General features: G+C 37.3%; 1 protein-coding gene and 2 long non-coding RNA genes across 8 annotated transcripts in view; 1 reads left to right on the forward strand and 2 right to left on the reverse strand.

Moving 5' to 3' along the window:
• The window catches only part of LOC143211313 (uncharacterized), a 49,283-nt gene extending 27,873 nt beyond the window's left edge, over positions 1-21,410 (forward strand). Inside the window, exons 2-3 of one of the 2 annotated variants that reach the window (XR_013009430.1) lie at positions 16,764-17,232; positions 17,553-21,410. This is a non-coding gene — a long non-coding RNA (uncharacterized LOC143211313). The remainder of the gene's footprint in view (positions 1-16,763; positions 17,233-17,552) is intronic. The other variant, XR_013009431.1, reaches the window with a different exon arrangement.
• 5-ht7 (5-hydroxytryptamine receptor 7) overlaps positions 1-26,930 on the reverse strand; it is a 364,419-nt gene that overhangs the window by 116,433 nt on the left and 221,056 nt on the right. The gene's annotated exons all lie outside the window — the stretch shown is intronic.
• On the reverse strand, positions 1,624-13,545 carry LOC143211315 (uncharacterized). The gene is made up of 2 exons (XR_013009433.1): positions 4,988-13,545; positions 1,624-4,935 (listed from the first exon to the last, which is right to left on the reverse strand). It is a non-coding gene; the product is annotated as an uncharacterized LOC143211315 (long non-coding RNA).

Here is a 26,930-nt window from a genome sequence, read left to right on the forward strand (position 1 = left end):
CTTTTATACTAACAGCACTCCTCCTTGAGATATGCTAGCCGTCTGACATTTGAATTTAGTCCTATTTTCGTAAGTGTCTTGCTCAATTTACACCGGATTATACATTTTCAGAAATTCTACCTTACCGAGTGCTTTTTTTTTACTTTCTTCCACTTTCGTCCCTCTCGGTATCTCGTTATTCGCAGTTTCCTGTTTGTCAGAGCAAATTCCAACAATGCAGGGTTGCTTGAAATTGGTACTCACGTTATTTTTCAAAGAAGTTTATCGAACGGAAATTATTCAATCGACTACGAATCGCACATCAAGAATTTTCAAAATTGTTTACTTCGACGAAAAGTTGTGGTAGCAGACGACCTCAAAACGAATTTAAGGATTCAGCATGTTACGACTTTGAGATAACCTTGAACAGAGAAATTTTTAAATAGGAGGAATATTAATTATTTTTTTTATAACATACAAAACTTTCGGTAAAACTTACGTTTAGGAGAGGCAGCTCCAGTGACCTTGACCTTGACATATGTTGTCGAGGACAATATTCTGAACAACTTTTGTCATTACAACTACCCGGTTCTCGGTCTTAGTTTTCGAGATATTTGCGAAAAACTATTGCTAATACTGTATTGAATTTTACGTATTCTTCCACGCTCCGTAGCAACGTAAGGTTGCCATAGTTTCGAATGAGCTACACCTTAGACAAATAAACATCTGGCGAATGAAAATTATACAGAAACTAACCTAACCTAACCGAATTAATGCTAAACTAACCTAACCTAACCTAACCGATTTATGTATACATAAATCAGTGAATCATTCGACTAATTTTGTTGATCCTCAAACGGCAGTTCATACACAAAATATTGAAAGATTGTGGAGAGATCTGAGAGCCAGCATTCCTCGCTATGGCATACGTGACTATAATTATATGTACTAATTATATTGCCGAATTTTTATTTAGAAGAACGTACAATTTTGATAAACGCATTGATGCTTTTTTCGAAATAATGAATTCTATGTATTCATTAGACCATTTAAATGCTGAATAAAATTCTCATTTTGAGATCGATAGTTTTCGAAATATTCACAATTTCGTCTGCTTCGTCTTTCCGCCCCCCGCCACCTAACCCTAACTAATTCTGATTGCATGATTTTTCCATTACTGGTTCAAATTCTGTATGAAGACTATATAGAATGTAAAAATTATGCGATCAGAATTAGTTAGGGTTAGGTGGTGGGGGGCGACCACGCATGCGAAAATCCAGAAGTAGTCTTTCAAAATTGAAAGCTCACCCTATATAGAGTGACACTCTGTTCTGATCTCCACAATGTGTTTACAAACAGAAAATAAACAGATGCCGCCCGGAACAGGCTTATGTTGCCACGAAGCATGCAAGAACACGTAAAATTCAATACAGTATTTGCAATAGTTTTTCGCAAATATCTCGAAAACTGAGAGCGAGCGCCGGGTAGTTGTAATGACAAAAGTTATTCAGAATGTTGTCCTCGATAACATATGTCAAGGTCAAGGTCATCGGAGTTGCCTCCCCTAAACGTAAGGTTTACCAAATTTTCATTTTGTAAGATTCATTTTCAATTCAAAAGATTCTTTTTCAATTTCTAATAAGAATTTTCGAGAGCGAGTTTGTTGAGATTTTCACACTTGACGAAAAGTCTATTTTGAAAATATATTCAGGTTTCTTCGTTACTCCCTCGTGCAAATAATTCGCGTTTCAGTGAGCGAGCTTGAACTTTTCAAATCTATTTCTAGAACCCGTCGTGTTTCCTTAATTGATTCTCACTCGGCGACTCGTCCCGAGAAATAACTATCTCCAGAATGTAAGCTTGCGAAGGGGATAATGAATCCCAGCTGTTTCTTTCTGATCGTCCATTGGCTTGTGTGATTCTTCATTGCGACATCCTCTTAGAAAGCCGATCGCCGTCCAATCGAAGAAAATCGAGCCACTCCATCGCAATGTAAAGGTCATTACGTCTCTACTTTTAATTATCTACCGTACTCTTCCACAATTTCCATTTTAATTTTGCGTTCGGCCTCGAAGCAAGCTTATTATTACCGAGAACGTTTATCTTCGCGCGGTTGTTACGGATGACGAACAGGTGTTCAATATCATCTCTGGCAGGAACCGTCCTGGATAAACGAACAGAGTTTTCTCCAGATGAACATACATAACTGTTTAGGTTAGTTTAGGGCCAAAACGTGCGCACGACCGACTGGTCGTTGACAAAATACGAATGTTCACTTGAAGGGTACTGACAAGTACCACCCGTCATTGCAGAGCTATATGTATTAGCCCTTGCATTTGTACTCTCGGGGGCTAGTACTGTCGTAATCACGAATAGTGTCGCGTCGTGCTGCATCTCGGAAGTCAACTACCAGTGAGATCGGACGTTCGTTCCTTTTGAATCAAAGTTTAACCGTACAGATTCCGCGAGTTCGGTCTAAAATCTGTTAGGCAGTGACAAGGTTGCTCCGAGTCCCCCGCATTGCCAGTGCGTCAACACCGTGCGTCTTAGCTTAGGTAATATCACCTTTCAATTCTTTATATTCCAAATTCAGTCCATTCGCGACACAAATACACTTGTAGAACGAAATTCTATAGTAAGAATATATTTGTCTTCTTTGGTAATTAACTCAAATTCATTAAACCCATAATTATCGTCCAATATCCTAACCAAGTAATTGAACGTCCCCACATGATACAATCTTACCGCTCGGATTGTATCAATTAAATTATACTAGTTACGAGTCTTACTAATTATCCTAGCAATTCCCTGATTAACCATCAGGTTCTTTCGCGACATTCCAATTGTTCGAACAGAGATTTATCCAAACTAGCGGCACCCCAGTTTTGCATTGGGTTCGTCCGCATCCTAACAGCTCCCTGATTTCGCATCAGGTTCGTCTGTGCTATTATACAACCTCCTAGCAGCTCCCCGGTTTTGCATCGGGTTCGTCTGCGTTTGACTCCATTCCTAGAGGCTCCCTGACTTCGCGTCAGGTTCGTCCTCGCTGTCAATAATCCTAGCGGCTCCCCAATTTTGCATTGGGTTCGTCCGCGTTCCTTAACTAACAAATTTATATCATATTCCTAGGGTAATAACCCTTCGCCGGCCACTCGTGCTGCTCGCGGCCCTGGCTCGTAACACGGTAATAACGGTGCGATACGAACATTAAGTTGAAAGAAAAGAAACAGAAATATTATTTTGTAGAATTTTCGAAAATCTCAATTTTATCATTTTGCGTCCGGTCTCGAATTAAGCTTATTATTACCGAGAACAATTGGAAAGAGAAGTAGTCGTCAATATTGCATCTTGATTGAAAATCTTATTTACCTTTAATTTTATTTCCACTATCGGAGTGTTTTCTACAGAACTGTTCATTCTATTGTGTTTCTCAACTTTCGCAAAACTGCTCCAAATTATTTCACCAAAAACTGAGCCAAGCAAACATACAAAAACGTACTTTCCCTTCCCACCGGTATCGAATTTCCTAAAATGTGTACCCAAAAGCAAACAGACGAAATTCCGTTCGAATTGTCCAGAGACAGAGAAAACAATTTCTTGGCACAGTTTCGTTCAGTTAAATACACGTGCACGTTCGAAAGGATCCAATTCCCCTTGAAAATCGCATGATCCGCAAGACACGGATTCGTTCAGAATATGATTATAGACAAGATTCAACTCGAAGTTCAAAAAATATCATGAATTCTTAAAAAAAACAGATTTCTCGACAAATCAGTAACTTGAGTTTAACATTCTGCCAATTTGTAAATCGTCAATACTAATGTAGTACTTCCTCATTGTATTATTTTCGATTAGTAAGAGAACCAGAATCATGGCAACTGTTGGCAATTTCATTTAATCATAATTTTCATTATTTTCATTCGAACAAAATCACACATGTACTTCAAATACCAAGAAATGTGTGTATATTTTTTCAAGATAAAATGGCAATCAATACACTGAACTCACTTGAAAAACCTGGGAAGAAAAAAGAAAAAATGTGGCTGTATCGAATGATTTCTCATTTATTTGGTTCGGACTGTTACGTATAGAGAATGTATTCCGTTCGTTTTCTCACAGGAATCTCTTCCAGATTGTCTCTGGCGGGAAGCGTCCTAGATAACCTTTCATATCATAGTTGAACCCTTTGATTTAGGACCGAGCTCTGGCTCCGATTTCATTAGAAGTGACAAAAATGAGATTGTGGCCTAATCTCTAAGCGCGATTAGATTATGAACAAAGTATTCTATTCATTTTAGGGGTATATAAACCCTTAGATTCTTACTCTCGCGGGTTAGTACTGCAGTAGACACGTATCGCGTCACGTCGTGCTGCATTTCGGAATGTTAACTTCTAACGAGATCGGGCTAAAGTACCTTTCGGATCAAAGTCTAACATTATAGATTCCGTTTGTTCGGTTTATAGTCTATTAGTCAGTGTTGAAGTTGTTTCTGAGTCCCCCGCATTGCCAGTGCGTGAAAACCGAGCACCGTAGTTTAGGTAAATTCTTTCTTTCACATTTTATATCTTTTACTCTTATTTCCAATCGCGACACATACACACTTGTATTACAGAATTTTATAAGTAGAATATATTTGTGTTATTGGGGTAATTAGAGCAAATTCATTGAACCTATAATTATCGTCCAAAATCCTTATATAGTAATTGAACGTTCCCACACGATACAACCTTACCGCTCGGGTTGTATCAATTAGATTATATTAGTTACGAGGCCTACAAACTATCCTAGCGACTCCCTGATTTCGCATCAGGTTCGTTCGCGCCTTACCAATTATCCAAATAGAGATTTTTCCTACCTAGTGACTCCGCGATTTCGCATTGGGTTCGTCCACGAAAACTATACCATCGTAGCGGCTCCCTGATTTCGCATCAGGTTCGTCTGTGCTTTTATCCAACCTCCCAGCGGCTCCCCAATTTCGCATTGGGTTCGTCCGCGCTGTTCTACAACCTCCCAGCAGCTCCCTGATTTCGCATCAGGTTCGTCTGCGTCTGATTCCATTCCTAGAGGCTCCTTGACTTCGCGTCAGGTTCGTCCTCACTGTCTACATTCCTAACGGCTCCCCAATTTCACATTGGGTTCGTCCGCGTACCTTAACTAACAAATTGATACCATATTCCTGGGTTTATAACCCTTCGCCGGCCACTCGTGCTACTCGCGGCCCTGGCTCGTAACAGGACCTTAGCCACATTCATACAGAATAATATAGTACTTCCTCATTGTTTTGTTTTCGATTAGTAAGAGAACCGCAATCATGGCAACTTTATTTAAACAAAATTTTCATTATTTTCATTCGAACAAAATCACACATGTACTTCGAACACCAAGAAGTGTGTGTACACTGAACTTGAAAAATCTGGAAAGGAAAAAACATGGCTGTGGCGAATTGTCAAAGATTTCCTTCTACTTTGATAACCGTGTACTTTGACTTTGTGGAACGTAGAGGCTGTTGGATTGGCAGAGGGTTGAATGGTGAATGTTGTTCGCGTTTGAGAGGGTGAAATCCGTTGGAAATCGGTTGATCCGCGATGCACCGATGCGTCGTCGGATATATTTTGTAATAATAATACGTCTTGGTCGGAGAGGCAGCGGTGTAATAGGAACTGCTCGCGTTAACGGGCTTTCCTTTGCCGCGTGATTTTACAAAGCTTTCGAGCCGTTTCCGGGCCGGGTGCGGACGGGGACACTTTTCCCTTTGTTCTCGTTTCGCCATGCGTGCCGTCGATATCGAGTATCTTCGAGGCACAGCCCGGTATCTCGCCAAGCACTCTATTACTTGTCCTCTCTCCCGCCTCTCTCGCTTTTCAAAATCGAGTGCGCGCACTGCGAATACATATATATCAATCCAAGGCGTCGACCACTTCGAAATCCATTAACTTTCCTGCTCGGACGCGGCACGCGCGATCATCTGCAGACTAGGCAGAACAAGTCTGTAGCGAATCGTTGATAAAACTGGATCATCAAAGTAAATCCGTAAAAATTGTTACACTAATGAGCATAACTGATTCAACACACTTTAAATCAGAATAACTTTTTTACGAATGGACCAAACGACTTCAATTTCTCTGTAGGGCTAGAAGAATTAGTTTAGTAGATGACGTCTAAAAAATATTTTGAAAAAATGCATTTGGTTGGAATTGCGAAAAAAAATAATAGAAATTGATTTTTACTACTTTTTCAGCTGGGCCAATAACGAAAATTTAAAAGATGTGTTTGGTCAACTCGTATGAATTTTATGCATTCTGAAAATTTCATTGAAATTAGTTAGTTGGTTTACGAGTTATAATCGATCAAGAGTGGTAAAAATTGCAATTTTTCAAGATTTTTGGCCGTTTTACCACTTTTGATCGATTATAACTTTTAAACCAATTAATAGTAAAAATTAATTTTTACTATTTTTTTTTTGCAATTCCGATCAAATGCATTTTTTGAAAATATTTTTTAGGCGTCATTTACCAAACTAATTCTTCTAGCCTTGCAGAGAAATTGAAGTCGTTTGGTCCATTCATAAAAAAGTTATTCTGATTTAAAGTGTGTTGAATCAGTTATGCCGCTTACTGTATAAAACAGCAAAACTAGAAGCTGCAAAATTCTTGAATCGCTTCGCTACCACGGACGTGTTAACTCGCGACGTAATACCGTTCGTACGATGACCGACCGTCCTCCGTTTTACGTCCATTATCCTCGACGTCGAAGGAACGTTCTTCAGGTTCGTCCATCTTCAGGATCCGTGCGTCATTGCATGATCGCTGTGTTCGAGCAATTATTCTCGGACAACGGTAGTGGGCGGGGTTTCCAGTAGGCGTTCCTGTCGATGGCTAATTGAATTTTTGAGTTATCAATCGGAGAAGCCGCCACGAAGGAAGAAACGTTTCCTTAACGCGTGACGACAATTTATCTTTCCCGTGGGAGGCGACGGGGTTGTCTCCTTCGCTACCCTCGGGAGGTATCGGGTCAGAATGAAATCCATCCCCGGGCGTTCTCAGGAGACGGCGAATCGAATAACGTAAAACCAACGAAATAAAAAGCGTAAAAATAACGGGTAGGCTTTTATCCTTCGCGAGCTCCGTCCTGTTATCTAATTTCTGGTATTCCGCCGAGCACTCGGACACGCCCGGGATCCTCGAGCCTCCTCCGCGGGAAATACGATACGTCGATGGGATAAGGGACGATAATCGCCCGATAGAAATAGCAGAGTAGACCCGGGAATTTGATATCTTCATGGACGGATTTGAGTCAACCGGATTCACAGGATACACGAAAAGCTTTGCCCGCCTTGTTCTCAACTTTAATGGTAATTTTTCATGCCCTCATCCCCGCGGGGCACGCTGGTCCACTTTTCGAACATGTAGGACAAAAATCGTAGAACCATTCTCTCCATATTTATACCATTTCGCAGCACCCGATTGACACATCGAATAAATTAGTTTAAGACACTTGAAAGTTTTTTAAGAGAACGCTTGCTTGAGACCAGAGTTTGTAAAAATTTTATTGAAATAAAAATTTTGCCCAACTCTGCTCGAGACCCATAGTTCCTGTCAGACTTTTATTCCTCGCAATGAGTACTACGCGATACAATGAGAACATGTTTGACCTTAAAAAGAAGGATCAATTTCAATTTCACAGTCCCTTTTTTGTGGCCTGTTTCCCTGTATCATTTGAATAAGGTAATTAAAAATCCTCGATGAACACAAAGCACCACCTAAATCTTCTCTACTTCAATGTTTCAAACGTGACACGAAATCGATTATTTCTCATGGAAATACAATACTGGGACTAGCATTAACCACAGAGTACATCAATGTTCACATAGTGTTCACATAATGTTTACAAAAACAAAAAATGAAGTTATTTTGACCGAAATTCACCTGAATTCTGAAAATAAAGAAATGAGAGTATGTAGTTACTTAATGGGAGTCAAAGGAGAGCGTCTTGCAAATAAAATAAATAGCATCAATAAGACATTCTCGACGCAGGGTGATTCTGTTTCTGGTAAGAGTGCAATTATTCGAATGACTGAGCAAAAATAACTAGTCTATTACGTTACTTGTCTCTTGCCGATGACAGAAATAAAACGACAGAGACACGGTGCACAAAGTAACTTCGACGAGAGTTGCAAATCGAAAGTTGCTTAACTTTGTCATTTAGTAAAAACTTGCCAGCAGCGTTGCTGACATTGCTGCTACATTGGGAACGTTCTAGATCTAGACTATTATTTTCTGTCTTAGAAATAGAGAATTAATGACTACATTTTATGCATAACAAATTTTTAAATGTTTTCGGCGCAACGGTTCGATCGTTTATTACGAATTATAAAGCAACTTTGCTAATTGTCAAACAAAATCAACGTTTCGATCCTAGTTTAGATCTTCTTCAAGATTTATTTGAATCGCGTCTGTAAATTAAATATGTTATAGTAATTTTGAAAAAAACAGAAATATTGAATGATTGAATGTAAGAAATATTGTTTATAAAGACACACTCACTTGCTTTGGGGAATATAAATTTATGATAAATGTGCGATACGTGTGTTGCGTGCATCATGCATGCTTGTTGTCAAGATACTGATGTACGAACGTATTTGAAACCGATCTAGGTTATATCAATCGATGTAAGGCGGTAAATTTGAAAAGTCATAATATGTTCTTAAATTCACTCTTAAGAATATAACTTGTTGGTAAATCGTTGTTAACTTTTCACTTTTATTGGAATATATACATTTCATTGTATGTGGGAGAACAGTTGATAACAAAAGTAAAGTTTATTGGAAAATTCATCATACAACTTTACTGCTTCAGTAATGTTGCGTAATATTCATGTATCTTAGGTGTCTCATACCTAAGGTTAACGCTGCGATGTTTAATCATGTGAATAGTTTCCAATAATAACCTTTGATGTAAACTTTGTTCTTTGTCAATAATTTTGACGTTCTCAAAATTAAATCTATGATCCATTTCAAGTGAATGTTTCGTCAAAGCCGTATGTTGTGGTGGAGGTAAGAAAATATTATGCTTGTGTTCTGTGACACGAATTTTTAAATATATTTCTGGACGTTTGTCCAATGTATACTTGACTACAGCCCAAGCAAGGTATTGAGTACATAATATTGCAACTTTCTAAATGTGGTAGCTTGTCTTTAACAGGTGGAAATAAGGTTTTAAAATAATTTGGAATTCTCTCTGAAGATTGTATGAATTCCTACTCTTCGAAAGATCCTTTTTATGTCGTTGGAGATGTTCTCAACATAAGGTATAACAATAGTATTTTTCGTTTTTCAACCAAAAGAGGATGGTAGAGTTAAAAAATACGTTCTTTGATGATGTTTTACGTTCTTTGCGATTCAAATAAATTTTGAAAAAGATACAAACTAAGATCGAATCGTTGATTTTGTTTGACAATTAGCAAAGTTGCTTTATAATTCGTAATAAACGATCGAACCGTTGCGCCGAAAACATTTCAAAATTTATTATCAGCAAATACGATCGATAGAAGAAACATATTTTATGCATATATGATAAAAATTAGTAGATTGACAGCAAAATAGTAAAAATATTCACATAGAAAAATCCAAACATATCTTTTTAATATTTGTAACTGATTAAAATTGTGAAATAAATAAGAAACGTAGCTCCTGCATCTTAAAAAAAACAGACCATTTTATCTGGTATAGAAATTCATTTCATATTCTGTACAATAAATTCATATCACATTCAAACTTTTTTTTATGTAATCACCAGAACATTTGATAATTATTGGTCAATGTATTGCAAATAAGGGAACTACGTCACCAAAGAAAAAACGAAACAAGACAAGGATTTGACTAAAGAACGAGTGTTGGTAAAGAGTAGAGGCCGCGACAGTTACCATGGAAAAAGGACAGAAACGAAGAAAGGGTTCGAGGTAAAAATTGGAGGGTGAGTCGGGTCGTAACCGCCCTTATGCTGCTACGGTGACCCAACCTAGCGAAACCTCTGCCTTCTCTTGCTTGACTTAACACAAGATCTTTATCGCTGCTCATAGAAACACAAAGCTGTCGACTGGTGGGATTTTTCTAAACGAAATTTCCCTCCAACTCTAACCAATGTTCAGTTTGTTTCTTTTGCTGGGAAAGTCTTATTCCGTTGCGTCCTCCTACCGAAAAATTATTTCGTTACGTAATGAAAAATTATTCCTCTATATTCAATACAAAATAAACAATGAAAACTCTAATTGTGTAAAATATGGAGTATTTTATGTTTATAATTAGACTCCGGATACTATGGGTTTATAACAAATTTAAAACAGTGAACAGATTAAAAAAGTTTAAGAGTATTAATATATTATTTTCACTACGTTAAAATTATTAACGAAAAATATAAATTGATATGTAGCTCCTGTACCTTGCAATTGATGCACAAATTTTTTTATTTATTTCCACCAACGATGACACGTCTTAAAAATCGATTACTTGTGTCAAATTTTCAAATGAAACATTCCATATCGATAATAAAGATACGCGAATTTCCTCGTCGAATTTTTCAAGAGAAAGAAAACTATTCCCATTGTGTGTGTGAATCAATAAATGTTCGTTGGCGCCACTTACTTGTGTTTCGGCGTTGTTAATTAAACCTGACGGTGATTAAACGACCGAAAGTAATGGATTTTCTAAACCTCCTCTCGACTCGACAGATTGATGTTTCCGATCTATCAGCAATCAATTGCCCGGAACGGTGAACTGCTTTGAAATATCCCTTACGTTCGACGTGACAAAAAAGGGCAAACCTTTCGGAAAGGTATTCGACAGGTTTTACGACCCTATTGACCGTGCGACGATATTTGAAACAGTCAAAAACTCAATTCCCTTCGTCTCGCCCCTCGAAATTCTTCCAGGCCTTTCTTATAACAACCCCGTTGGTAAATTTCGTTTTATTACCCCATCGAACCTGCGCAGAATTGACTAATAATTTCCTTGAACGATAGAAAATCCATCGGTGAAATGCTTTCTTCAATTTTTCATACACTGTACAATTTTTACACACGTCGCGAAAGTTGCAGCCTTGTCAATGGATAGTAGAAGAATAAAATGCATCATTTGCTGCTGGTTAAATATCGCGACATGCGGTTATATTTTAGCTTGTTTTAGAACGTTTAATAGAAAAGTTTTCACAAGAGAATGACGAACAAACTGTAAACTGTAATCATCTACCTAACAGTATTCAGTATTTGTGACAATGATGCAGGAGTTTCTTAATATTATCGAATAAAATATCTGTGTTATTGTCACAGTAAAATGTTCACTCTCATTATATCACAAGCTCTATTCAAACGAGAACTTTTCTTTATCTGTTCTCATTGGACCTGACGCCATGGAAACGTTCTTTAAAAAACATTCTAAATAGATTCTATGAAAAAGTTCATGTCAATATAGAACTACAACACAATAAAGTTATTCGTTGAATTCAGAAGAAAATGAGGAGCTTCTGAATGACAACAACAAGCACGAATGACGTGTCAACTCTCGACCCCCAGTTACAACTTCTTCCAATAAAACTTGGCTGCGTTCTCGCGTCACATTTATACCATATTTCGAATCGAACTTAATCAAGGACCTATCGACCAGCCAGTACAGTACAGGGTTGTCGCACAGTGGGGTATTTGGCCAGTTTAGCGCGCCAAAAGTAAATATTTTTAGTTTGTTCAAAATGACTAAAACTTTTTTCTCATAAACCTGAATATATGTATATGCGAGTAATCTACAATAATATTTTTCCATAGAGAGTACTATTTAGTAACGTTCAGATACTTGAAAGTAACATTTCTCGTGACCATGAGAAGTGTCGAAAAACTTTCACAAGTTTAGTGTATAAAGTCGAGATAGGACCAAATCTAGGATGTAAAGGAAGGTGTATAGATTAGTTTCATGGTTTTTTCTTTTTTTATTCTCTTCGGTGGTTTTGATAGAATAAACAATCGAAAGTGATATATTTTTTCTCAGAAAATTAATATATATCATGTAATAACTTTTTTTCTCAGCATAACTCCTCTTTAATTTTTTGCGAGGTTAATCAGTAGACATTGCTTTATATAATCCATAAAAGTTTAAGTGTCAACAAGTGCCAATACAAAAGATATTTAGCTTTTCGTGCGATACATATCACTCTACATACATATGTATACATATCAAATTTTTACCACAGCAACGTGTGAAATTTGTTTGCAATAGTAATTTCTCTTAATCTGACGAAAAAATGTTTGAAATAAAAGTTTAACAGTATTAACATAGGTATAAACTTTAATATATAAAACTTCGAAAAAATTTTGTTTAAAACAAAAATACAAGGTCGCTTCGATTTTTTAAACATTAAGTTGTATTTTTGATTTGATAGTGTTGTAGCTGGTGTTAAGACGAATTCAACGATATATAATAGTATCACCTTCACACTATTAATAACGTCGCAATAGTTTTGGCGCGCTAAAGTGGCCAAATACCCCACTGTGCGTCGATATAAACACCGAATTTTTCGGGAAGTCCCACAAACAAAATGTGGTGGGAAGGTAACTATAAACAAAGACATTGCTGATATCTAGATTGAGGGTTTAATGCATTTATGACAAAAATGGGTACATACAATTTAAAACAGTGGAGGTATTAAAAAGATTTAATGCCACCAGTGTATTAGTTTCACCCTAATAAGATAATTAAAAGACGAATGAAATTGTTATTTGGCTCGTGTGTCTTGCAATCATTGCAAACATTTTTTATTTTGCATAAAGATCCGCAGTCTACTGATAACTTATCAATGATAAGACAACTCACCGTATAAGCCACCAATCAGTGAACAAGTGGGAACGTAAGAATCGATCGCAAATAAATGTGTTATGTTGTTGTAATGATATTCTCCAACAACGGTTCATTTCATTTTTGACCAATAGTTCCTTCGAGAAGTTTGTTCCTCCCGATTAGTAGAACAAGACACAATCATTCAAATAATTTGAACTTGAAAAAGTGGGTCTAGGTGAAGCATCAAACTTTTTTAAACAGATCTTCGCCGATCCTAAGGTGTAGGATCACGCTGTAACGGTGTTTGCAAATAATTTCTTAACCCTGTACAACCTGGCGAAAAATACATCGACATTTCTATAAAATTTCAACTTTATACAGGGTGAGTCACCAAACGTTACCACCTCAAATATCTTTGTTGTTTCTAAAGATACGTAAAATATGGTAAGGACAAAGTTGAATGGTACAATGGGGCTGACACGATGCAAAAAAAAAATTTTGTTTTTATGTCATTTTTTCAGAGATATGAAGGTGACCTTCATTTTTTTAAATGGAATGAGGTATTTTTTAATACATCAATCGATGCAGCTGGACATTCGTTATAATAAAGTACTAACCTATGTATGTCGAAAAGTTATTAGTTCAGGAGATATTTCAATTTAAATAACTCTAAAACACCATTACTGTCGTGATAAGACGTTACATAAGTAAGTAAACACTGACGTCGTAGTACGACAGTAATGGTATTTTAGAGTTATTTAAATTAAAATATCTCCTGAACTAATAACTTTTCGACATACATAGGTTAGTACTTTATTATAACGAATGTCCAGCTGCATCGATTGATGTATTAAAAAATACCTCATTCCATTTAAAAAAATGAAGGTCACCTTCATATCTCTGAAAAAATGACATAAAAACAAAATTTTTTTTTTGCATCGTGTCAGCCCCATTGTACCATTCAACTTTGTCCTTACCATATTTTACGTATCTTTAGAAACAACAAAGATATTTGAGGTGGTAACGTTTGGTGACTCACCCTGTATATGTATCTGCTTCTTTAAAATGAACTTTACTTAGCATTAAAGATGGGTTCCTTGTTCATTTGATTGTAACATTTGCGTTTATTTTTTTTTTTGCGAAATCCTGGTTAAAATTCAGGTCGTTTTAGAAAGTTATGAAAACTCGTTCGACAATATTACACCATTTATTTGGGTTCGCTTTTTGTAAAACTTGCAGATACATCAAAATCCAGATCCCATTGTCCGCAGAATTTCTATAAACTCGACAAAACTTTTTGTATTTGTTTCCTTTTTCAAGTTGCAGATATGTTAAAGAGTCTAAGTCAACATTCCGTATGTTTTCAGAATTTCTGAAATCCCAGCCGACCTTGCGGGCGACGTTTAGATGCCATGACTCGCGTAATATCGTTACGAAAAATTCTCACGTAGGAGGAGCACTAATCCCCAGAAAATTATGGAATTAAAACTATTACCGCAGTCATCGCGCCCGTTTAATTTCACAAAATGTTCAAGTTTATGCTCCCATGAAATTACAGTTGAATCTCATTACTAAAACTTTTCTAAATTGAGAAAAACCGTCACGCGTCTCCGCGCTGGTAATTAAAACCGGAAATAAGACTGGCCGTAGCTGTCGCGATCTTGCCACGTTTTTGCAGCGTCTCTTATGAAATTAGAAGGGTGTTTATGAACGATTTTTCAAACAATTTAGTATAACTAACATAGATCTACAAAACATATTATATGTATATTTTAAATTTTCATTAAGGGCCCAAATAAAACAGTTTTAAAAAATGCCTTTTTCATTTTTGCATGTAATCTTGTAAATTATAATTTTTGGCAAAATTTTTTTTACACTTCATTTAGTAAACCAATGTTTCTAATTGCTTACAAAACATCAGGTCGCGCGCGTTTGGTACCATTATAAAAAACTTATTCTACATATATTAAAGAGCGTACGAACATTTTTGTGCGCCACTATATATTGTTTTATAAAAATTACAAGACTGAATTTTGATAATAACGCGTGCTCGAATAAAGAAATTAATTAATGATTTAACCACCATTTTTCAACATTGTAAGTATCTCCTATTCGCAGATGATTTAAAAATCTTCAGCATCATCTCGTCCCGGGATCATACTCAGGTTCATACTTCGTTTTCCCACTGATTTTCATTCAATCCATACACTTGGGTTGCTATACAGGGTGGTCATTTTATCTGAAGACATTGAAATATCTCGAGAACTATGCATCGGATCAAAACAAGTGGGTAATGACAGTTGTTCGTCGCGAAGGCGGACATCCAATGATACCAAACTCGACCCCTCATCGCCACCCCCTGGGGGTGAGGGTGGGGGAAGATAAAAAACTTAAATGGTAACCCCCATTTTTCATTGCAGATTTGGATTCTCCAGAAAAAAATACACAAATTTGACCTAGGAGTTTTTACATTTTGGTTCACAGATGGCGCTGTAATGGACAAAAATCAAAATGGTGGCTTTCTTCAGGGGGTGGCGGTGGTGGGTCGAGTTTGGTATCATTGAATGTCCCCCTTCGCGACGAACAACTTTCATTACGCACTTGTTTTGATCCAATGCATAGTTCTCGAGATATTTCAATGTCTTCAGATAAAATGACCACCCTGTATATTACCCTTGTCCGTCCCCTGTTAGAATATGCTTCAACTATATGGTCTCCGAAATGCGTTAAGTATGAAATGATGCTCAAGAGGGTGCAGCATTTTCTCAGGTTTTGTCAATTTTTGATCATGATTACTCTAAAATATTAAACATAGTCAACCTGGAGAGAAACATTATCTCTGATCGCAGAATAGTAGAGCTTTATTTTTAATTTGATAAATAATAATATAGATTGTCCTGCACTCCTGAGGCAAATCAATTTCTACGTACCTGAACGTGTTTTGAGAACGAGAGCAGGATTTCAAACGATGATATCTAAATCCACATATGGAGTAACAAAATCCTTTAAATCGCATTATTGCAAGCTCAAACATACTGTATAATAATATTCATGTTTTAATGGCACGTTACAGGAATTCAAAAGAAAATTACGCAAGATTATTTGTTAGTATCGTACCTGTATTTGTTTAGTTTCGCGCTTGTCCCTTTTTATGTAAATTTTAAGTTAAGACTTTTCTTTTTATTATGTTTCTTTTTATCTGTTCTACTGTAAACATTTGTAGAAAAGGACCTTGGTCCGTATATAACAATAGTAATTTCGAATGGAATATAAAGAATAAAGAATGTGAAAGCGACCATTTGCCCGGTCGCGGTATGGTCAGTGTTAATGGTCACAATGCGTTCTGAAGGCGCAGAAATTTCGGTTAATGTCGCGCAGCCGTGTAGGATATTGTTTTGATAAATGTCTGGGTGGAACTGGAATCAAAGTAAGGTCAAAAGGATTTCCCTGTTCCCGGTGAAAACATTTCCCTTCCTCGCCAGGGCACGGCATGAAAATTCGATGTGCCGGATATACGGTCCTCTATTTACGGCAACAATGGCGTCCACAGTTCGCGACGAAGTTTCCGAAGTTTGATGTCCCATCTCCCACACGAGAATCCGAATCCACGAGAAAACCAATATCATCATCCTCCATCGACTCGCTGCAAGTCCCGACTGCTTGCGTTGCATTGATTGATCTGTCCTCGTAGTTGGTGTAATTACCACGGTCGCGAAAAGGCCCTTCATCCCAGGACGCCACAATAGTCCTGGCGAATCCCTTTGAAGCACCCTCTTCGCAAGGCGAACAGTGTTTAAGATTACTTCGAACAGGAGAACCGTTTCAGCATCAAAGAAGCTCATTGCTGCGAGGATCTTCCTGTTTCTGTTTCTTTTTTTTCAGACATGTCAATCGCGATCTGCAGTTCTTACAAAGTACAAACCTACAAGTTTATAGTTTGATAAACGCCATTTTATACTTTTATAGGGGACAGTTATCTGACGCCGAACAGCACTTAATACCAGACACTAAAATTTTATACTGTGTCGTAAATATATTAAGATATCATCACGCTACCGCAGGGGGTCACCCTTAACCTTTTCACTACGAGATATCTCGTCCTCGGTAGTGAAAGGGCTAATGATAGTCCTGCTACTGTACTTCCAAGAGAAATAATCGATTTCTGTCAAATCAAGCACTTGCAGTTGAGAAAAGGTATATTCTCCAAATTATTCCAAAAATACGAATTTTTACCGCACTGCGTTTCGCGGGTCATGAGACGCAGAAAATGCATAAAACTTCAACACTTTTCTTTACAGCTTTAAAAATTCATGACTCATCTATTATTGCAGACGCTGTTGTCAGTCGCGTTAAATTCCAGCGCGCATGCATTACGAATCGTGCCGAGAATTTACAACGGCGCGGCGGACAGAAAATGCTTACGAAGTTATTTGAGGTAGGTCAGACCCTTCCGCAAGAAAATTTCCTTCGATCCTTTGATATGGAGATCTCGAGCGGCCGGAATAGCTCCCAGGTGTTCCAAAACGATCTTTTGTGCAAGAATTGATCTCATTTGGCTTCTCTTTTCTACCTTTTTCGAACCGTCAATACGTAATGAGTCGAACGATCAAGGAAAATGTTTGCAAACTGTATGCAATTTTGTAAATATTTGAGAAGCATCTTTGAATGGTAAATGTTGTTGCACTGGGGGCAATTTTTCGCGACACATTCTTTTTCATTTGCAACACCTGTTACATTTCAACAATAATGTTCTAGGTGCTGCGAACACGCCATTCCACTCTGACCCAATCAGTCGTGCATTCGTATCTACGTCACCGCCAGGGACACGCCAGTGACCTCTTCTTATCTCGCCATGATACAAGTTTCATGTTGTAATTTTTTGGTGAAAAATGAAGAATATTAGTTACAACAGTTAATGTGTTCTTTTTAACCTACCCTGTACATTAATATACGATCTTTAACTAGATTAACATCTTCGAAAATTTCGGATAGAAAACAAGTTTTCAAATTAGACAAAAATTAAGTTTCAGCAGAAAAATTTTCGGCAAATTTTCGAGCGTCTAACTTGTCGTTAGTTTTACTACTGAATTTCGAATACCTCCCCTTCGACATCATGTTTTCCTATTAGAAATCCAAAAATTCCTGAAAATTTTCGAAAATCTCGAAAATTGGACTTTGTATTAGGAGAACATGATGTCGAAGGAGGTATTCGAAATTCAGTAGTACAACTCAACGACAAGTCAGACGGCCGAAAAATTTCATTTTTCGAAGTTTCGCTATTTTTGCAATTTCGAATTAGTATAGAGACTCGATGAGAAGTTTGAGGCTTGAAGTTTGAAGTTTCAAGGCTTGAATTTTTGCGGAAGTCAGTAGAATAACTCTACGATAAGTCGAACGTGTGGGAAAAATTGGTGGTTCAATAAATATACACGCAGATGTGCTTTCTCATTACATTGTCTTTATTTATTCATTGTAGATCAATACATAAAATGTTTGTATGTACAAGAAGTATATTTAGTATTGTAGAAGAAGAATGTTGACTGGTTCAGAGAGACTCGGCACACTGTCAGACTTCTACCGCATTACTGTAGTCACAGTCGAGGTGCAGACAATTACAGTAAGGAGCAAAACTGAACCAATAACCACAAGTTTTGTATAAATCATTATTTATTGCTAGGAATATAGAAGAATAACAAAAAATCAACATTATAATTATTTTTATCATAGTTAGAAGTAACTTAAGAAATTTTTTAGAATAATTAATGTCTTCTCGTTTAGCAATGACAACAAAAATAGATTGACTCGGTTTTGCACCGGTCCCTACAAGAAATGTTTACGTGGCATGTTCTAGTAGTATGTTTACATCTAGCACTTTGGTATATTTACAAACTATTAGTCCACGTCTTAACACTCAGTTCTTCGCAATCAGTCGAACGGAAATGCACGCAAGTGACGTAAGAATAAATATGAAGTCAATTGCTCCAAATTGTGTAAAACAAGTCATTTCTCTTTTGAATGACGGCTTGTCAACGCGTAAGACATCGAAAACTTGCAGTGTTAGTCAATCGACAGTGCAGAGAATAAGAAAAAAATACTGTAAAAGTATATTATTAATTGTTGGAGGGGAAGACCAAAAATATTATTACCGCAGGATGAACGAAGGATTATACGGTTTGTCACATCTGGTGAAGCTTCAAGTTCCATTATGGCTGCAAAATTATTAAAAGAAGATACGAATATACAAATAAGTCAGTGGACAGCACGAAGAACCCTCAAAGGAGCTGAGTTTAGAAGCATTAAGAAAATAAAGTAGGCAATGTTATCGAAAAAATATTAAACGTCGTTTGGAATTTGCTACAAAATATCAAAACTGGACAACTACTGACTGGGAACAGGTTATTTGGTCGGACGAGACCAAAATTAACAGAATTTGTTCAGATTGTCTTGGTGCTGGATTCGTAAAAGTGAGAAGCTTAAACTCCACGACATGTGAAACAAACGTTAAAGCATGGAGGCGGATCCCTAATGTTCTGAGGTGCCTAACAGCATTTGGTGTTGGATCACTGCACCGAATTAATGGCATCATGAATCAGTACATGTACAAGGATATTTTACAAGATCATCTCATAGATGCTGTTGAAAATATGCCTTTTGAAGAAAAAAATATAATTTTCATGCATGACCGAGACCCCAAGCACACTGCTAAAAGTGTAAAAAATTGGTTCAGTACTAAAAAATTTTCTGTTCTGGATTGGCCTGCACAGAGCCTCGACCTCAACCCCATAGAGTATCTATGGGGTTTACTAAAAAGACGACTTCGGGATTTATATGACTTCCAACCAACTTCAATCACAGATTTGTATGATAGAATTCAAGAACAGTGGGAACAAATATCTCCGGATTATTGCAAAAAATTAGTAGAAAGTATGGCAAAGCAAATTAGTACAGTTTTACACGCACAAGGGCTGTGGACGAAATATTAAAAATAAATAACATATTAAATATTGCCAAGTATTGAACGTGGTGCAAAACCGAGTCAATCTATTTTTGTTGTCATTGCTAAACGAGGAGACATTAATTATTGAAAAAAATTTCTTAAGTTACTTCCAACTATGATAAAAATAATTATAATGTTGATTTTTTGTTATTCTTCTATATTCCTAGCAATAAATAATGATTTATATGATACAAAACTTGTGGTTATTGGTTCAGCTTCGCTCCTTCCTGTATATTAGATGCTCACCCCACTGGTATGCTGCTATACTGTTACTCCTCGCTTGAGCTGTCAAAGTGTATGTCAACCAATTTTTTACAACAAAGTTTTAAAAAATGCAGGATGTGCTACGTCACACAGTGTCAGTATGCACTTACTGTAGATAGGCGACAACTTACGTTCTCTGTGCGATACCAAAGTCTGCTCGAGCAGGCTTGTATCGACACAAACTATTTAGTCACCCGTCAATATTACTTGAATATTCTGAATGAAGACAAGACAAGAAAGCTGTTTCAACAAAACTTTATTTATCAATGAATACGAACAGACAGCCGCAAATGTTCGCTCCATCGACATTTATACTGTCCCCAGCTCTTATCAACTACCTGAGATTCGTGGAGAAGGGTCAGAGCGATTGCTTGTTATTGTTTACTTTAACCGCCGCGCCGCGCCGTCCCAGGTATACAAATTCCTAGGCTCGTCCTTGCATGCCACCACATGCGCAATGACTTTCGCTAGACGGTTAATCGCTTTATATTTACAATCGTATTTCTTTTTGTCTTCCCGAACCTCGCGACTCTTTGTAGCCTGGCGGCCCCGGATCCACCTTTCGGTTTCTCCGTGCTCGCTAGAAACCTTCATGTGAGATATTCTCCAAATCGAGGTTTTTTGCGGCCTAAGGTAGACACATCGTGTCTACCTTTACACGCTATTGGCTTGAATGCAACAAACGCTATCGCGTAGTCGCCAGTGTCAACGAGATTCGGGTGCACTTCCTACGCGCATTATACATGATTTCGTACCAATCGACTAGCAGTAGCCTCCCTCCACTAATCCCTTACAATTTTTCACATTTCATGTTCCGTGTTACTTTCGTATACACATGAGTCCACCGCTGAGAAAGATATAAATGTATTTCTATCCGTAACAAGGCTTCTGTAACGAATTTTCGCGGCGCGGAGTTAATTACAGACGAACGGTCTTTTCTATTATTGTTTAACGAGCATCAATCATTTCCGGCTCGACCACGTCAATCTTTTATCGGTCATGTTCGAGCGCGCGGAATTTTTTCGCGGTGGGATGGCTGCGCGCTCACCCTCGCACACTATTCAGCGCAAGAAAAACTGAAAGCTGCCCCGTTGTTCCGGTGGTTCATTGTTCCCCGGAGGTCTTCGTCTCTTTTCACCATCGAGCTTTCAGCACGCGAATGACAATCATGACCGTGTCGGACACGAGCTTTCACGAGCCACCGAGCTTACTATTAAAACCGCCCCATGATGAACGACACGCGGCGCGGGCTCGGTTTAACTGCCTCTAAGGATTCGGATTAACGGAAACGAATATCGTTTTGATTAGCCCGCTCGTAAATAAAACTGCTTTCCCATGGTGGGGCCGGGATTTATCGAGCTCCGGTGGGCTCCACCGACGCCGAGTGTCATCCCACGGTGAACGTTTTTATAATTTACGAGACGATCGACATGGAAAACGATGTTCTTAAAATCACCGAGACCGTTCCCCTGCGGTTATTGCGTTTTAATACTGCCCTTCCACGAAACAATACTCGCGGCGCTGGTTTCTCTCTCTCTCTCTCTGGTCTTAACCCCTTGCACTCGGAACTAAATTCAGTCACTGTTCAAATGTTTATTACTAGACCGCGGATTTTATGCATTTATGACAAAAATTGGTAAGTGTAATTTAGGATTATAAACGTATTAGAGGAACTTAAACACATATTAGAAACATACAGAGTGATTCACGACAAACAGGCCACCTAAATAGCTCCGTTAGGATTAGAGATAGAAGAAAATGTTAGAGAGAAAAGTTGTACTGTTAAAGGGGACAAATATGGTGATATAAAAACATTTTCCGATTGTAGTCGTTTTCAAGGTCTTTTGAAGGTCATCGATGATTTTTAAATAGCACCATATATTTTTAACTTCACAGTGTTGTAGCTGATGTCAAGACGAGTTCAATGATGTGGTACACTAGGACCTTGAAATGACCTTGATCTTCGAAAATTGGCGTTCCTTTGCGCGGTCCATCTCTTTAGACTATTGCGATGCAAAAAATATTTGTTACGTAATGTGCATATCATCAATGGACCAAATATCTGGCAAGAATATTTTTTGCCGAAGGTCATTTTTCTTGGAGTTATCAAGGTCATCGATGTTTTTTGATACATAACTACATTTTTATTTTAATGCATCGGGTAACTGATCGATAAATACATTCCGATATGTATAATAACATGACCTTGAGCTTGATCTGAAGGTAAAACTTTAATTTTCGAAGATCAAGGTCATTTCAAGGTCATAGTGTACCACATCATTGAACTCGTCTTGACATCAGCTACAACACTGTGAAGTTCAAAATATATGGTGCTATTTAAAAATCATCGATGACCTTCAAAAGACCTTGAAAACGACTACAATCGGAAAATGTTTTTATATCACCATATTTGTCCCCTTTAACAGTACAACTTTTCTCTCTAACATTTTCTTCTATCTCTAATCCTAACGGAGCTATTTAGGTGGCCTGTTTGTCGTGAATCACCCTGTATATTTGTTTAAAGTTGAAAATTATGTCTTCTTTTCAAAATCAAATCTTTTCAAAAAGAAACGTAAAAAAAAATGTTGAAATTTGTTGGACAGTGTTGTAAAACTTCTTTGGCGATTTATAGTTATAGTATTGAGTAACATCTGGTGCTCATCCTTCTGGGTTAAAAATGCAATGTTCATTCGGAGCTGGATCGAACACGAAGAACTATGCAAAATTGAAGATGAAGAAGGCATTCGTTGAATATTAAGCTTAATGATGAGTGATGGATTGAACGACCTTGACCACTGCGGATTGTTCTTTCCGCAGCGGTTGAAGTTAATCAATTCATCTTTCTTCATTAAATTCGTCGGTCGAGCCTTCACCGCGGTTATAAAATGGTAGTTCAGGTACTATCACAGATACTATCTGATACTATCTGACTGATACTATCACAAAAATATGTAACAGAAATTTCAACGTCGTTGCCCTTCGCTCGCAGTTTCTCGCTGAATCGTGTCCGATTTTCGAGTTAAAAGCTCCACGTATAAACTCCTATGTTTTGGATTAATTGAATTGCGTCGCTCACTTACGAGAATTTCTATAACAACGTGAAACGACACTGAAGATGGCTCGAAGAAGTTTCATTCTCGCGTTTCACTGCTCGCGTCTTCCATTTGAAACTTTCTATGCTCTTGACAGCTCGAGAACTTTCGATGTATCTAAACGAGCACTGCATTTACCAATTTCTTGTTTCATTCTACTCGCAATCGCTATTTGCTAGGATCATTTTAAGGTATCGCGTCTATAATAATCTTCGTGATCACGGGGAGCCACCCTTTCAGTGACACCTACCGAAAAATTCAAGAACAATGTTCTGTTATATTCTATAATATATAATATATCTGAGAGTTTCCAGATGTAAAATGAAATTACGCCATTATAATATTATAGTATGTAGCGCAGTGTTTCTTACGACCCAATTAATGATTCTGATGACGGGATGAAGTCTCTTCTTGAGGAAAATAATCTCTTATCAAACGCGACGCATCGTGTCCTCAGCTTGATCTTAAGGGATGCCCCAAGTTAAGTAGACTGCGGATGTTTATGCATTTATAGCAAAATTGTATAGGGTTAAAGTACGAATGTTGTATGTGTGCATTGTATGTATGCACGTGTGTGTATTAACAGACAACCCTATGTATAGGTAAATTTATAAAATAGAGAATCGCAAAGAACAGAAGAATTGTAAAATTACAATCGCCAACGAATTGTAAAAAAAAATTTTATATAAAAAAAAATTAAACCGACTTCGAAAAAACGCACTAAAAAGTATAAAATAATTTCCATTTAATTTATGTGAATACACACGAACTTAAATACAATATAATCTTTTCGGAGGCGGCGCAAAATTGAACATTTTCGACACTGGAAAAAATTACGAAAATCCTTAAATTCTTCTACACGCTTTCACATATTAATGTATCTTCTCTTCCCACCTACTGATTTGCAAGCCCACCATATTCCAATTAAATCATAATCAGCAACATCTGTCATTTGGAAAATTTTTAACTTTTGCGCCGCCTCCGAAAAGATTGTATTGTATTTAAGTTCGTGTGTATTCACATAAATTTTAAATGGAAATTATTTTATACTTTTTAGTGCGTTTTTTCGAAGTCGGTTTAATTTTTTTTATTTCACATTTTTTATCTCTGTCAGCCGTCACATTCAAAATCGTAATTTATAAATATCTGAAAGCCGCAATCGATAATCGACGTCGCGTCGTTACTGTTCCTAATATTATAACATTCAGCGGAGTTCACAACGGTATCACCACCCTACATTTTCGCAAATAAAATCGTAATTAATAAAAAAATGTAAAAATTTTTTTGCACGGGACCATCCCGGAAACATACTCTACAAGACGCAAAAGGTTTCGTTCCGATTGGTCCATCCATCTCGGCGTAATCGGTGAACATACATAGAAAAAAAAGCGAAGAAAAAGGCACATACAGATCGAATTGAGTAACCTCCTCCTTTTTCGAAGTCGGTTAAGAAGAAGGCAGATCGAAACGAGCGCCCGCGACAAACACGTCTGTCAACGATTGGTTATCCGTGCGTCTTACGGTTTTACAAATAAATACGCCTTATTCCTTACAATTGAGTAGATAAAATTCAAAATTGTTGGAAAATTTAAAAACGGGAAGATGTCAATTCTATTTCTCCTCTATTCAAATCATTAAGGAAAGAATTAGCATTCAGTTTAGTTTCTATTTCATGTAAGTGGTGCAGAAAATTTTTATTTTGCATAAATTGAAGATAAAATATTCATAAAAATAGAGTAGAAATTGCTCTTTACTTGAATTTGTACTAGGACCCATTTCTGTAACTTTGACTTATAGATCTTGTAATCTATAGTTAATTTTTTTCCCTCAAATCTCAGATCTCTGTAATCAATGAATTTTAGAAGAGACTTAGTCTCCTAATAAAAATGTAATGCATTCAAGCCGACGTTAGAAAAATGGCGCAAATTTAAATAAATGAAGTCTTGTAATTTTTTAATGACCAGTCAGATTTTGTGTTCGGTCTGGTTAGTGTTAAATATCCATGATCGTATCCAATTAAATTACTATTTACTTATAATCGAGTCAGGAACAGTTGCCCCACCCTGTATAAATGCGAGGATAATTGGTCGGAATGGAGGTCTGCTTTTAATGAGGAAATCGAGCGAAAAGTGGAGGTCTTGATAACAATTTCAGGAGTGGTAAAAGGATAGCTATTAAGATATTAGGATTAGGGAAAAAGAATTGCCGGAGAAACTCAAGTTTCTCCTCGCTCCGTGTTCCGGTTCAGTAATCCGCATGAATGACCGATTCTTTCCCTCCATGCGAGGAAATGACGGCAATTACTGGCTCGGCTAGGACACTTGGAACCGGTGAAAATAATCGTCTTTCAAACGCTTGTTGTTGGAAAAGTCCGACATCAATTTCACGTGAAATACACGATCGACAAATCCTCTCGAGGAGAGCACGAAACGGGAGATAAATTCTCGCGAGTTGGACTAACAAGCTTCATAGAGTAAACCATGAGGAAGCGGCGCCGTAAATTCAAGTATCGCTCCAAAAAATCCATCGGAAGTCATTTATTCGACGAGACTGGAACGATTCATCTTTTCACTTGTTACAAATCGTATCGAAATGCGATTCCACCGAATATGGTGCGACAAATGTCTCTCAAAGGTGACAATAAACAGTGATCTACTGCGTGAAGTAGTTTCTAGTAATCAGACTGAGCGTGTTGAAAATGTAGAGGAAACACAGTCGAGTCAAGTTTGATTTTTATGCATTAGCAGAATTTGAGAATATTATTCCATCGTTTTAAACCTATTAGAATTATTGATCGCAGAAATAAATTTTCATTTTTCCCGATTGACTTGGAACATTTTCACTTTTCACAGTTGACTTGGAACATTTTCTTTTTTCGCAACTGACTTGGAACATTTTCATTTTTCATAATTGACTTGTAACATTTTCATTTTTTACAATTGACTTGGAACATTTTCTTTTTTTGCAATTGACTTGGAACGTTTTAATTTTTCACAGTTGACTGCGAACATTTTCATTTTTTACAATCAACTTGTGGAACATTTTAATTTTTCACAGTTGACTTGAAGCATTTTTATTTTTCGCAATTGACTTGGAACATTATCATTTTTCGCAATTGACTGGGAACATTTTCATTTTTCACAATCGACTTGGAACATTTTCATTTTTCACAGTCGACTTGGAACATTTTCTTTTTTCGCAATTGACTGAGAACATTTTCATTTTTCACAGTTGACTTGGAACATTTCCATTTTTCGCAATTTACTTGGTACGTTTTCATTGTTCGCAATTGACTTGTACATTTTCATTTTTCCCACATAAATCCCTAAATACATAAAATGAGCTTGTACACCAATCAGTGAAGATGCTACCGAAAAACATTGAAGTGGAATCGTGTTTGTAGATGATCCGAAAACTCTCGGTGCTCGGAAATATCTTCGGCAAAATTTCGATTTGCTCCGGATGGCATTGTCTACGTTCATTCTTTCAATCCACGTCCGAGAGCAGTTCTTTTCTTATCCCAGCGAATTCAGCATCTGATATCGTCTGAGGATTTTCGTTGAGTTTCCCTCCGGTGCAACTTGCTCCCGCGAACCAGGGTGCCGATAATAATCATTCGAAACCGAATCAGGCGAGTGTGCCACTGCCTTGGATCTGTTCAACGGCTCGAAGCGAACGCTCTCGCAATATGTGATCGAACATTCTTGTCCTTCTTCGTATCTGAAATTTAAACCCTTTCTACGGAAACTTAGCTAGTGAACGAGTGAACTGCGGGTCGTT

Source organism: Lasioglossum baleicum, chromosome 8 (assembly GCF_051020765.1).
Source record: "Lasioglossum baleicum chromosome 8, iyLasBale1, whole genome shotgun sequence".
NCBI lineage: Eukaryota > Metazoa > Arthropoda > Insecta > Hymenoptera > Halictidae > Lasioglossum > Lasioglossum baleicum.